The sequence below is a fragment of the Hippocampus zosterae genome, chromosome 2, assembly GCF_025434085.1.
Source record: "Hippocampus zosterae strain Florida chromosome 2, ASM2543408v3, whole genome shotgun sequence".
Classification (NCBI taxonomy): Eukaryota; Metazoa; Chordata; class Actinopteri; order Syngnathiformes; family Syngnathidae; genus Hippocampus; species Hippocampus zosterae.
In genome coordinates, this window is record NC_067452.1 from 4,008,490 (window position 1) to 4,023,048 (window position 14,559).

Here is a 14,559-nt window from a genome sequence, read left to right on the forward strand (position 1 = left end):
GTCTGTGGACCGTGGGCGTTTATGGGCTTGCCCGGAAGCTTTTCTGCATGATGATTGGATGATCTGTCTGAGGCTGAATCTTTTTGATTGACAGCGAAATTACCCAATCACTGTGTTATGGTGAAGGCATCCTTTTAATTTTTTTGAAAAGGAACAGAGAGTACAATACAATACATGCTGATTTATATAGCGCTTTCACAACAGCGGCAGCTGTAACAAAGCGCTTTACAAAACAGTTAACGTAAAGTAAAATAAGTGTAGAATTCACGTATAAATAAACGGACACATTTTATGATGTAGGCCGAAATTGAGCTTCACCTCAATGACAGACTAGCATCCGCCACTGATACAATGAAACCAAAGACCAAAAATTTGGAAAGGTAAATTTGGCAAGCTGTACAGAGACGAGGTGCGGAGACTTTTACGTTGGTCATTCCCTTCGCCAATCAGGATGCAGAACACAATTCACTGTTTAAAAGAGCATTTAAATAACTGCACTAAAAAAAATCAGTGAAACAGCGAAGCCGCGGAAGGTGAACCGCGCTATAGCGAGGGATTACTGTATCCTACGGAGCCCCTAAGGCAGGGGTGTCCAAACTTTTTGCTAGGGGGGCCAGATTTTATGTGGTAAAATGTCGGGGGGCCGACCTTGGCTGACATTCTTTACATTGAACAACAATATTGTTCAACAAATTTTAGTAAGTCAGTCTGTTTCACGTTTCCATTTTTATTTTAATTTCAACAATCTTAAGAATTTCTTTTGGTTCATTTGAAACAGGTATATCACATGCAACTGCTTATTCACTTGACTTTTTCTTAAACAGAAGTCTCCTGAGTGCAAATTGATTGATTTGAAACATAAAATGTATCACCATGACTTTTCAATAGTCACAAAACCGTTGACTCGAACAACAGGGAAATGAACAAGCAATACACATATCCACAACTGCAAGGATCATTTGAAATATGACATATCAGTCAATATGTAAGTTGAAGGGTTCGCAGGTTTTAAATGGATTGCTCTACGTTTAGAATGGGCAAAAAGGAGAGGACGACTTCGTTTGAACACAACTCTTTCTCTTTTATTTTTCTCTCCTCAACCGCTCCCCGCTAACGCTCCAACCAACACTCCCCCTTCCGGTAACGACCCGCCTTCCTGTTTTTCTTCTCCAATCACATGTAAGCAACCTAAGAATATTTCAGGACGTATTAAACAGAGTATAATTAAGGTAACTAACATAAAAGAATATAATGCATGAATATAAAATGATAATAATTAACAATTTAACAAAAGCTTACAAATATAAACACGGAGTGATGTCTTGTTAACTCGTGAGTGATGCCCTCTAGTGTCTAAATTCTATTACTCATTTAGTGAATGCTATTACTAATTTAGCCACTAGAGGGAAGCAGTACTCAATGAAACATCACTCACCAGTCTACGAGACCTCAGTCAATGCAACACGTGTTCCATTGCGCCCAACCTGCGGGCCAGACGGCACTGATTTTATGACAGGGGCCGAGGGCCGGATGAAATTCGACCGCGGGCCGGATTTGGCCCCCGGGCCGGACTTTGGACATGCCTGCCCTAAGGGGACATGGAAGGAAAAAAAAACCTTTGCGAGATCTGGCAAAGTAATGCCAGATCTCGCAATGAAAGATTGTGAGATCTGGCATTACTTTGCCAGATCTCGCAAAGCGATCTCGCAATACTTTATTTATTTATTTTTAATGGTCGTTGACTTGCTTCCGGGTCATCGTACGTGCTTCCGGGTCATCGTACGTGTAAACGCAGACAACAGTTATGGAGTGTGTTCTTTTCCTGCGCGTTGATCTACTTCCGGGTCAGCTTGGCGAATGTTGACTGTCGTAAGCGGCTAATTTGAGCGACTACACACGACCTCGGAGGAGGAGAGAATAATGGAGGAGGACTTGGAAAACTTCTTGCGATCAAGAAATGTCGCTCAGGTGGACATTACGCGCATGAAAAGCGACAAGGTGGGCATACACCCATACACTAACATAATAAGCGTAGCAATAGCAAAATGGACACTGGCTCCGACATGCTCACTTTCTCTACTGTTAATTTTCTGTTTTGTAAATACGCTACTGTAGTGCAAACCGTTTGATTCTTTTGAGAAGTAAGAAAAACATTACATAAATTCTATTATTATTATTATTAATCCTAGTAGTAGTCATCGTAGTAGTAATTGGTCAGGCAGACCTCCAAATACAGTGAGAAACTAACTTGGCGGGGGAAAGTGAAGCTAGCATTTCAGGGAAAGTGAAGCTCGCATTTCTATATACACTACCTGTACTGTTGATGTTCTTAGTTCTTACAATAATGACTTTATGTAACACAATTTTAAAAAGACATCACAGTTAGTAAATGTGCTGCTGCTTCCTGATGTATTATTATTATTATATTATGTAATATTGAATACAAATAATGATGACTGCTCTGTACCATCACTCATGTTACATTTGTTAAAAGTTATTATTAATTAAGTCAAAATTTCAAGTATTCATTCTCACAATTTATCTTTGCAGGTTGACATGGAGATAATTTCTCTGATGACTGAAGAGCAAATGGGCAAATATATCACTTCCTATGGTGATCGAATAGCGGTCCTTTACTTTTATCAACAAAAAATGTCCAGGGGTGATAATGAAATGCTCCTCCAAAGATTGAGAGACAAAATAAGATCGAGGAAAAAAAGGTGTACTGGGTGGATCTCCAAGTGTGCTCCAAAACCTTGATGAGAGAATGACAAGATTTAAAAATTTTATTGGCTCTGTTGTTCATTTGCACTTTTGAGATGTAAAACATCTGGCATAGTTAACCACGTGAAGGGCAGTCTGCAATTGTTTTCCATTTGTGTATTGTGCATTATTAAAATGCAATCGATTCTGTGGTAGTTCTCCATTCCTTCCATTTTCTGCACCACTTATTCTCATGATGGTTTCAGGCAAGATGGGAGTTTTCAGTTTTACCCAAAGGTCTGAAGTTGTACATTCCATTTAAAATGTTGAGATTAATGTTTGTAAGATTTTGTCAATGTGAATAAAATTTGTTCCAAATCATTCTTAACAGTTTTTTTAAACACAAGAAACCACTTGCTGACGAAAGTGAGGAGTGACAATTACGCAGTCATCATTTACATGCAGGTGAAAATTCAAATGGGATGATGTACAATTGTGTAGGAATACTCCTCAGCATCCACGTTGGTTAAGTATTTGTGAATAAAGTCAGGAACCAAGAAAGACATTTGAAGCGAGTGTAAACATTCTTTCACTTATTTGGAAACCGTACTTAACATCAAGAACAGATTTAATGTCTTTGTATTTCAAGCCAATTTCAAAGTAAAATTCTATTAAACTCACGAACGGTTGAACACGCTCCATAACTGTTGTCTGCGTTTACACGTACGATGACCCGGAAGCAAGTCAACGACCATTAAAAATAAATAAAGTATTGCGAGATCTCGCAATCTTTCTTTGCAGATCTCGCAAAGTTTTTTTTTCCTTCCATGTCCCCTTAGGGGCTCCGTAGTATCCGATATTGTATAGCAATACATTATGATATTGAATATCGTCACTGTGATAATGACACATGCAATGCAAAAGGTGTGCATTTCAATTGGAATTTCTATTCTTTCATCCAACTTTGATCACCCAGACTGAATTAAAACTAAAATGCATATCACCAAGGCGGTCGGGTGGTCCAGTGATCAGCGCGTTGACCTCACAGTGCAGAGGTACCAGGTTAAATTCCAGGTCTGGCCTCCCTGTGTGGAGTTTGCATGTTCACCGGGCCTGCGTGGGTTTTCTCCGGTTTCCTCCCACATTCCAAAAACATGCATTGAACACTTTAAATTGCCCCTAAGTGTGAGTGTGGATGGTTGTTCCTCTATGTGTGCCCTGCGATTGGCTGGCAACCGGTTCAGGGTGTCCCCGCCTACTGCCCAAAGATGGCTGGGATAGTCTCCAGCACCCCCCGCGACTCTTGTAAGGATAAAGCGGATCAGAAAATGGGTGGATGGAGGATGGATGCATATCACCATGCAACAAGAGAACAGTAACCAGGGACATTACTAGTACTAGTAATTATCTTAATTAGATAAGAACACGTTGAGCCGTGAATTTTCTGTATGAAAAAAAATGTATTTCTTTCACTAGACAATGACGATGCCATTTCTTTAAGTACATGTTAAATATTACAATAATATCAATATTGCAACATGCAACAGCCTCATTGCATATTCCATGTTTTTCCAATATCATACAGCCCTACTTTAAATATATTAGAGTTATGATATATGGCATCGTTGAGAAAACTTTGACCACCATTTCAGCATCTTCATGGTAAACGAGCATATTCCTGAGTCTAAAACAGAACAGCCTAATTTCAGAAAAGCAAGAAAATGTCAGGTATCTGAAATACTATGTACAGAATTTGATTCCACAAGTGTGGACACAGGTAAAGAGTTTGACCAAAAAATGTTTAGTCACACAAACGCAAGACCGACAAAGTACAACGAAAGTAGGTGTAACAAAGGATCAGGAAAAAGCAAAACGAACCAAAAACACTTGCAAAAAGTGAGGCTCAAGATCAACGTAAATTGCTTGTCACTCGAAGGACAAGGAAATTCAGTACACAAGAAATACAAATTCAGAACAAACAACCTGAACTACTTTCTTTAAAATACTAAGACAAAAATATGATGAGAAGCTGTGAGGCAAAATGTCAAGAACGTCTCGAATAAATTGCCAGTTGCTGACAAGAGTCATGAGCAAGGCTGAATAATCCGACAGCCACTTGTCAGTGTGGCAGAGTTTAGTGACAGGTACGGCTCGGGAGGGAAAGCCCACCACTGAAAAAAATTAACAGGACAGGATCATGAGCGCAAATGTAGGTGTAAAATACAGGTAATTCTTGATCCAACATACATATGTCCGTCAGCATGGCACAGACATGTTAATGAGAATTTGACACCTGAGAGCAGTTTTAAACTGTGAGGAAAAAAATGCATGTCCTCCTCATTTAAGAAGAATTACAAGAAAAGGAATCATGACACTCACGTCAACCAATGGAGAGCCCAATCACCAATGCTCCCTACCCGAGAGCCTCATATTATTCTTCATTTTCATGGGCTTCCTGTTGCACAGATGGGCATTTCCTTACAGTGTGCGGGTGGCCCCCCTCGGGGCAAGGGCGGGGGTTGCGAGCACATTTGATTGAATATACGCTGCACAGAGATGCAGATCCCGTTAAAGGAGGATGGACAACTCTTCCAATCAACGGATCACCTTTTCAAGCAAGCCTATGTTGGCCAACCCCGAGCGGCTGCCAGCAATTTAATTAATCAGTCAATCAAACTTTATTTATAGAGCACTTTTTATCGATAGACACACAATTCAAAGTGCTGTGCAATAATAACACCGAATACGACGGCGACCTAATAAACACAAAGACATATATCCCTTGGAGCACGCCTGCGCTCACACACACAAAACCCACACGATTAGCTGGAAGGATGCGACACAGCAGCACAGATTCCCGGTCACGCCTTGACACTGTCAGCTGAAAGACGGAAGTGGCCCTTAAAGCTTGAAATGAAATTGATGTGATGTTGTGGATTTTATTCATTCATTCATTCATTCATCTTCCGAGCCGCTTGATCCTCACTAGGGTCGCGGGGGGTGCTGGAGCCTATCCCAGCTGTCTTCGGGCAGCAGGCGGGGGACACCCTGAATTGGTTGCCAGCCAATCACAGGGCACACAGAGACGAACAACCATCCACGCTCACACTCACACCTAGGGACAATTTAGAGTGTTCAATCAGCCTGCTATGCATGTTTTTGGAATGTGGAAGGAAACCGGAGCACCCGGAGAAAACCCACGCAGGCCCGGGGAGAACATGCAAACTCCACACAGGGAGGCCGGAGCTGGAATCGAACCCGGTACCTCTGCACTGTGAAGCCGATGTGCTAACCACTGGACTACCGGGCCGCCCGTTGTGGATTTTATACTTCATGCAAATATGTTACACAGATTCCAGAGAGAAATGTATGCATGTGTATATACTGTAAATTGTACAATCAGCTGTTTAAGGCTTTGTCAAGTTCACTCTGCGGTGGTGCTGAGATCAGATGATAGATAGATCTGCAAGAATGTCCTGCAAAGCAAAAAAGGATGCCCTTAAAGACACGTTTGTCCTGTCTGGAGCGAATCGAAGCTTAGATAGTACTAAACGTATTGAATTTCAACAAAAGAAAACAGATGTTATGCTGTTCGGCCTCAGTGGTCCTTATACATCTATATACCATACAATACAATACAATACAATACAATACAATACAATACAATACAATACAATACAATACATGCTGATTTATATAGCGCTTTCACAACAGCGGCAGCTGTAACAAAGCGCTTTACAAAACAGTTAACATAAAGTAAAATAATAAACACAACACAACATAAAACACGGACAGTCATGCAGTTCTAACCACTTTTCCATCACACGCTTTGTTGTTTGAAGCGGTTTGAGATGAAAACTGACATACTGACTTTGGCCCCCTGGCAAATTATCTAAAGCCAGTGGTCTCAATTTTAGATTTAAATTGGACAGTGATTTTAGATTGGACCGGTGCATTGGTGCTGTTATTATATCCAGTTTTGTTTTGGTTTTTTTATCTTAGACAGCTGACTCAAGTAAAGCCACTCCTTTCACAGCAGCACAGTAATCCATGTTTTTGTTATATCTCGTCTGGATTGCTGTAATGCACTTTATTTTGGACTCAATCAGTCTTCCTTCAAGCATCTCGAGTTTGTCTAAAATGCTGCTGCTCAACTCCAATTCTGGCCTCCTTTCACTGGCTTTCTGTACATTTTAGATTTTACGATCGTTTTATTTGCCTTTAAATCTTTGAATGGTCTCGCCCCACTTTACTTCTCTGAGCTGAGAAAGACAATACAGGAAATATTTTTTGAATGAGAGTATTTTACATACAAATCTAAGAGGTATCTTCAATATAGAAAATTAAAAAATATTACAACTATATGAGTATAATATGGAAATGTTATATCCTATACCTAAAAAGTCTCCACACCATCACCCACAGGATCCAGCATACTGTCAGAGACAGAGCAAAAAGTCAGTAAAAATCTGAAGCACAGTGTGGTGAATGAATAGTCGCCATTTCAGCTAGGTTTTATATGAGTGGAGTCAAAAAAAGGGTCTGAAAGGGTTAAATGTCAAAAAATGGGGAGGGTACAAAAGGCCCATTGTAAGGCCCAGAAGTGTCCCTGGAAAGGAGCAGAGAGAAAAGAAAGGCACCACTGGCTAGTCCCCCCATTCCCATTGTAAGCACAGGGGAGTGCAGCCACGCAAGACAGATGTCTCTGGCTATTGTTTCCACAGCACCCTCCTCTCTGCCGCCCACTTTCCAGAATTCCACAAGACAGCCCTCGGCCTGTTAAAGTTGCTCAGCAAATCTTGTCCCATTCTCCTTACTGGAATGCGGCAGCACGCACAGCAAGTTGATGAAAGAAAAACAGATGGTGACAAAAGGATACGGATAGCAGGCCACTACAGTAAGTGAACGGAAAAAAGGTGGACTGCCGTTGTATGGCTTCTTAGTGCGACATTCCTTGCAAATTACGGAGGTTTTATCAAGCTTTCCGTCTTTCTTTTCGAAGCCGTAGTATTTCCAAACATAAGATTAGAATGTTGCGGCTGCATTAAATATAGTAGTTTCCTTGCTGCTGCTTGCGCTAACTTCCATAATGTTTCGCTAGTTGTGTACTGGACTGTATGTGACGCACGGCTACCGTCCGTATTCGACACAAAACGCAAAGCAATGATGGTGCATTCATCGCGCCTAGGAAAGGGCAGACTATCGGCCAATAACCTGTCTCTCCACAACATGGAAGCTCATGTCAGGCATCATTGCGGCTAAGATAAGTGGACACATGGATCAATACATGAGCGAAGCACAGAAGGGCATTGGTAGAGATACCAGAGGAGCCAAACATCAGCTCCTGGTTGACAGAACAGTCGCACAAGACTGCAGGTCCCGACGTACCAACCTGTGCACAGCCTGGATTGATTACAAGAAAGCCTATGACTCGATGCCACATACATGGATCACTGAATGCTTGGAGTTGTACAAGGTGAACAGGACCTTAACAGCCAACAGCCTTCGTCGCGAACTCGATGAGAATGTGGAAAACCACACTTGAAGCCAATGGCAAGCCACTTGCCCAAGTGTCCATCAAATGTGGGATATACCAAGGTGATGCACTCTCCCCACTGCTGTTCTGCATAGGACTGAACCCCCGAAGCCAAACAATCACCAAGACAGGCTATGGATAGCGCCTCAGAAATGGAGCTATGATCAGTCACCTCCTCTACATGGATGACATAAAGCTGTATGCTAAGAGCGAAAGTGACATAGACTCCCTGATCCACACAACCGGGATCTACAGCAGCGACATCGGGATGTCATTCGGGCTTGAGAAATGTAGTCGGATGGTGACTAAGAGAGGAAAGGTAGTCCGCACTGAAGGGGTCTCACTCCCTGAAGGAACAATAGCAGACATTGAGGACAGCTACAGGGACCTCGGTATAGCACAAGCCAATGGCAACCTCGAACTGGCAACAAGGAAAGCGGCTACGGCCAAATACCTCCAGCGAGTGAGGCAAGTCCTATGAAGCCAGCTCAATGGCAAGAATAAGACTTGGGCAATAAACAGCTATGCCCTGCCAGTGATCAGATACCCTGCAGGAATAATAAGGTGACCAAAGGAAGAAATTCAGACCACGGACGTTAAGACCCGAAGCTCTTAACCATGCATGGAGGGTGTCATCCCAAATCCAGCACCCGAGACTGTACGCAAGCCGAAAGGAAGGAGGCCGGGGACTAGTGAGTGTGAGAGCCACTGTCCAGGATGAAACATCCAAGCTCCATGAATACATCAAGGAGAAGGGTCCAACGGATGACGTACTCAGAGAATGTCTCAGACAATGGGGAACAGAGGATGAGGCACTGGAAGAGGGACCATCATGGGAGAACAAGCCCTTTTTTTTTCCCCAAGATGGCGCCCGAGTAGGCAGCCTTCGGCAAGTGCTCTTCAAGAGCCTTGCTTTTTTGTTCTTTTTTGCTGTTTTTGTCTTTTGTTTTGTCACATGTTGTTTGTTGTTTCATTGTGTGGACCTGATATGGACTGTTTTCAGCGCTTTTTGGCCACGACATTCGTCAAAGGAGCAGTATCTGTGCTTGGTGGTTGCACCTTCTCGGCAGCACGCCTGTACCAGCACAGATTTTGATTGGGAGGAATGTTGGCGCCATTGACTGTCGGTTCTGGACAGACCTGGGGCGCTTGTGTTTTTTGCGCCAGTAATGGGCAGCATTTTCCACAACCCTGATTTGTTCAGTGGCTATGTCAGCGCTGTTGGACAGTTGGCATTGGTGCGGCTGGATGGATGGCCGCTGAAGTTGAGGATGAGGAGAGAGGAGCGTTGGCGAAGAGCGCCAATGCGTATTTGGAACCGTGAGTCGCCGCTTGTAATTGAAGTGGATTTCCATGGGACAGGAGAAGTGAACCAATCTCTTTTTTCGTCAATGGATGCTACAGCTTCTTGTTGACTTTGAAACTTAGCTTGTAGCCGACGTGTGCACATTTTGAGCATGACGTCTCTGATCCACTGGTTAAAGGACACTTTGATTCTCTCCTCTTTCATCTCAATCCGCTTCAAACAACAAAGCGTGTGATGGAAAAGTGGTTAGAACTGCATGACTGTCCGTGTTTTATGTTATGTGTTGTGTTGTGTTTATTATTTTACTTTATGTTAACTGTTTTGTAAAGCGCTTTGTTACAGCTGCCGCTGTTGTGAAAGCGCTATATAAATCAGCATGTATTGTATTGTATTGTACACGGGATGTACCATCGGACCATAACTGAAGTGGCTGATCTAGAGAAGTCCTATCAGTGGCTAGAGAGGGCTGGCCTGAAGGACAGCACAGAGGCTCCCATCCTGGCTGCTCAGGAGCAGCCAGAGCCCAGAGCCTTTGAGGCCCAGATATACCACACCAGACAAGACCCAAGGTGTAGGTTGTGCAAAGAGGCACCTGAGACGATCCAACACATAACTGCAGGGTGTAAGATGCAGTTATGTGTAAGATGCAGTTATGTGTCTCCCTGAGCCATGTAGGCTCAGGGAGAGCCTACATGGAACGCCATAACCAGGTGCTGGCGTAGCCTACCGAAACATCTGTGCGGAGTATGGACTGGAAACCCCAAGGTCAAAATCGGAAACACCTCCAAAGGTGGTGGAAAATGACCGAACAAAGATCCTGTGGGATTTCCAGATACAGACTGACAAGATGGTAATGGCAAACCAACCAGATATCGTGATCATAGATGAAGGGCAGAGGAAAGCCGTTGTCGTGGATTTAGCGGTCCATAAGTGATGGAAACATCAGAAAGAAAGAACACGAGAAACCTGAGAAATACCAAGTGCTCAGAGAGGAGTTGGAGAGAGCCTGGAAGTAAAGGTGACAGTAGTGCCTATGGTGATCGGCGCACTTGGAGCAGTGACCCCCCCAAACTAGATGAGTGGTTGCAACAGATCCCGGGAACAACATCGGACATCTCAGTCCATAAATGTGCAGTGCTGGGAACAGCAAGGATACTGCGCAGAACCCTGAAGCCTCCTGGCCTCTGGTAGAGGACCCGAGCTGAATGGGGGATGGACACCACCCGAGGGGTGAGACGAGGATTTAAAAAAAATTTTTTATACACAACTGTGTACAAATGTCAAGGAGGCGTTTCTTTAAATTAGCAACAAGATTTCCACCCTCCCAAAATGGTGTTGTTTGAATTTGGTGCAAGGCATTGTGGGAGAGTGCACCGATGTCCGGAGCTCTATTGTGTTTTGTACATTTTGTACAATTACTTTTTGAAAATACTATTGTGATCTGTAGTACTGAAGGCGCAAGAGTGCAGTAAGTGTGCTAAGTTGGTGTAGTTGTTTGTTGTATCAGTGCAATGGTATTAAAATATTTTTTGTGTTCATCGGAGTGATTGAAAAAATGCACTATTGGTTTAAAAAAATATAAGGTGTGAACCTTTTGATTTGTTGTCTATTGTATTTGTTAAAATTGATGAAATGCATAAATATGCGTGATGGCCTGATCTATTTGTCAGTTTCAACCTAATCAAATGTGTACACAATGAAGTGTGTTATTTTTAAAGTCACAATTGTATTTTGAAATTATTCAACAGGAATCAGCAATAGGCATGGAAGGCACAACACTTTTTTTCTTGTTTCTTTTTTCACCGTGTGTTTCATATTAGGATTCAAATAGAACTGTAGCATTTCTACTCTACTTTTCTCCCCAACTGTGAAGTCTTTGCAGCTGCCTCAAATTCTGCGCTGGCAAAACTTTGGACTGTAATGTTGACTAATCTTGCAAATCTGACAATGACTACAACCTATGTTGTTCAGCATGACATCCCTGATCAACTGGTGAAAGAACACGGTGATCTTCTTCTCTTTCATCTATAACTGCTTCAAACAACAAAGAGGATGCAGAAAAGTGGTTAAGATTGTATGACTGTCTGTCTTATGTGTTGTGTTGTATTATTTTGTTATTATGTTACCGACCTTCCCCAGTTGCATTCGCTGAAGCACGGGGCCCAGAAATAATGGGGACCATTCAATGGCCTGTCTCCAGATGCTCACCAACAACAGTCCTTCGGGCGAGAGCGGGGAGCAGCAGAGGGGAACGAGCTGCAGATAGGAATCTGATAGCCTAGCATTAACTCACTAAATAAATTGAGGCTCCGGCATGACAGGTGGAGGTGATGGCGTTATTGTTACTTCTCCTCCACCATTTCAAAAACCTGCTATGCTTCACCAGAGAGGCTATTTAATATGACATGTTGCATTTACGATGTGCGGCATCTAGTTTACAGACAATATTACCCGAAAGACTGAATGCTTAAGTTTAAGTTTAATTTGTCAGTTCCTGGCAAAAGAGCATGGCTCGATGTTGAATGTGGTGTGGAACAGGTAGAGTTGATCGTGATGATCTAATGATGCCAGTCAACAAACGAAAGCACAACCTGAAGACCAGCAGCTGTATTTTTTCCCCCAGAGCAGAGATACAATACAATCAAATACTACATGTACATCAGCCATCTTGTGACCTCTGCGTCCCGCGTCCAAGACGCACAATTTTCACTCGAGACGCACAGTTCCAAAATAAGTTGCGTTTTTGGGAGCAAGGAAATTTCCCAGTGAAAACAATACTACGACACACACACACACACACACACACACACACACGAGCATGCATCGTAAACAACACTTAGACAAAGACCAACGTGATAAAACAGAAGATGCACAGCCAATCAACATGGCTTTGCATCTTCTCAGCTCCCCCCGCCTCCCTCACCTCACATGTACTGTATATGTTGTTCTATGTGACTTAATGTTGTTTTGCTGACTTTCGCTGCTCCTTGAGGACCGGTTGCGGACTTTTATAAATATGTTTGAAAAAATCTGCGATGCACTTAAGCCGCGATAAACGAACCGCGAAATAGCGAGGGATCACCCTATAGGCTAATCGCTATGAAAATATTCTGAAACAGTATTGGTTATTCTATAATTTACTGGTTGTAGCTTGGTAACTTTAGGAATAAAACATTCGTCACAACGTATAGTAATGCTAATGTTAACTGTTGGTAGAACTGATGATGACATGTTAGATTCTTTCGTCAAATTGACAGTAGATTACACATGTATTGTCTTGGGAAGAGGATGTTAAGCCACGTCAATACTTACCTGTATTAATGCCATCCATCCATCCATCATCTACCGCTTATCCGGGGCCGAGTCGCGGGGGCAACAGCTTTAGCAGGGAAGCCCAGACTTCCCTCTCCCTAGCTACTTCTTCCAGCTCTCCCCGGGGGATCCCGAGTCGTTCCCAGGCAAGCTGGGTGACATAGTCTCTCCAGCGTGTCCTGGGTCTTCCTCGGGGTCTCCTCCCGGTGGGACATGACCGGAACACCTCACCGGGGAGGCGCTCAGGAGGCATCCGAATCAGATGCCCAAGCCACCTCATCTGGCTCCTCTCGATGTGGAGGAGAAGCGGCTCGACTCTGAGCCCCTCCCGGATGACTGAGCTTCTCACCTTATCTCTAAGGGAGAGCCCGGACACCCTGCGGAGAAAACTCATTTCAGCCGCTTGTATCCGGGATCTCGTTCTTTCGGTCACGACCCATAGCTCGTGACCATAGGTGAGGGTTGGGACGTAGATCGACCGGTAAATTGAGAGCTTCGCCCTTTGGCTCAGCTCCTTCTTCACCACGACAGACCGATACAACGTCCGCATCACAGCAGACGCTGCACCGATCCGCCTGTCGATCTCCCGCTCCCTCCTACCCCCACTCGTGAACAAGACCCCAAGATACTTGAACTCCTCCACTTGGGGTAAGATCTCCTCCCCGACCCGGAGGGGGCACTCCACCCTTTTCCGACTGAGGACCATGGTTTCAGATTTGGAGGTGCTGATTTTCATCCCAACCGCTTCACACTCGGCTGCGAAACGCTCCAGTGAGAGTTGGAGAGCCCCGTTTGAAGGAGCCAACAGCACCACATCATCTGCAAAAAGCAGGGATGTAATACTGAGGCCCCCAAAACGGACCCCCTCAACGCTTCGGTTGCGCCTAGAAATTCTGTCCATAAAGGTTATGAACAGAATCGGCGACAAAGGGCAGCCTTGGCGGAGTCCTACCCCCACTGGAAACGATTCCGACTTAATGCCGGCAATGCGAACCAAACTCTGACATCGGTGGTATAGTGACCGAACAGCCCGTATCAGGGGGTTCGGTAACCCATACCCACGAAGCACCCCCCACAGAACTCCCCGAGGGACACGGTCAAACGCCTTCTCCAAGTCCACAAAACACATGTAGACTGGTTGGGCGAATTCCCACTGTAGAAACTGGTCCTTTTATTCCACCGGACCATTTTCTCTAGCGTGTTCAAGACCTGGAGGAGGAAGCCAATTCCAACGATGCTACACTACCATTCTAATAACACATACCAGTAGAGTGATGACCAGGATTCAGTAGCTTGGAGTCACGCAGATTTATTTCCCTAACAGGTCATCTAATACAGACGTCTGTTCCTGAGGTTCCCTAACAAACAGTCTAGACAAGCTGCACCGCCACTGGACAGACTCTTCACCCTCAGGAGGACAGACAGAATATATTACAACAGATCATTGTTTATTCATGAGCCTAGACTAACGGTGATTGGTCCACGCATTCTGGAGTCCGGTCTTCTTGGTGTTTCCACGTATTCTGGTCTTCTTGGTGTTTCCACGTATTCTGGTCTTCTTGGTGTTTTCCCGCCACTGGTCTTCTTGGTGTTTTCCCGCCACTGCCCGCGCAGCAGTGGCCCGCACAGACGGCCGTTATGTCACTCCCTTGGTGTTTTTCACTGAGATAAAGAACTGCCGTTATGTGCGTTACTCCCTGAG

At 44.0% G+C, this 14,559-nt stretch overlaps 1 long non-coding RNA gene across 1 annotated transcript; it reads left to right on the forward strand.

Annotated features, from left to right (window-relative positions):
• The first annotated feature begins 1,833 nt into the window (after positions 1-1,833).
• LOC127596432 (uncharacterized) lies at positions 1,834-3,084 on the forward strand. Its single transcript, XR_007961460.1, has 2 exons — positions 1,834-1,998; positions 2,551-3,084. It is a non-coding gene; the product is annotated as an uncharacterized LOC127596432 (long non-coding RNA).
• The last annotated feature ends 11,475 nt before the right edge of the window (positions 3,085-14,559 follow it).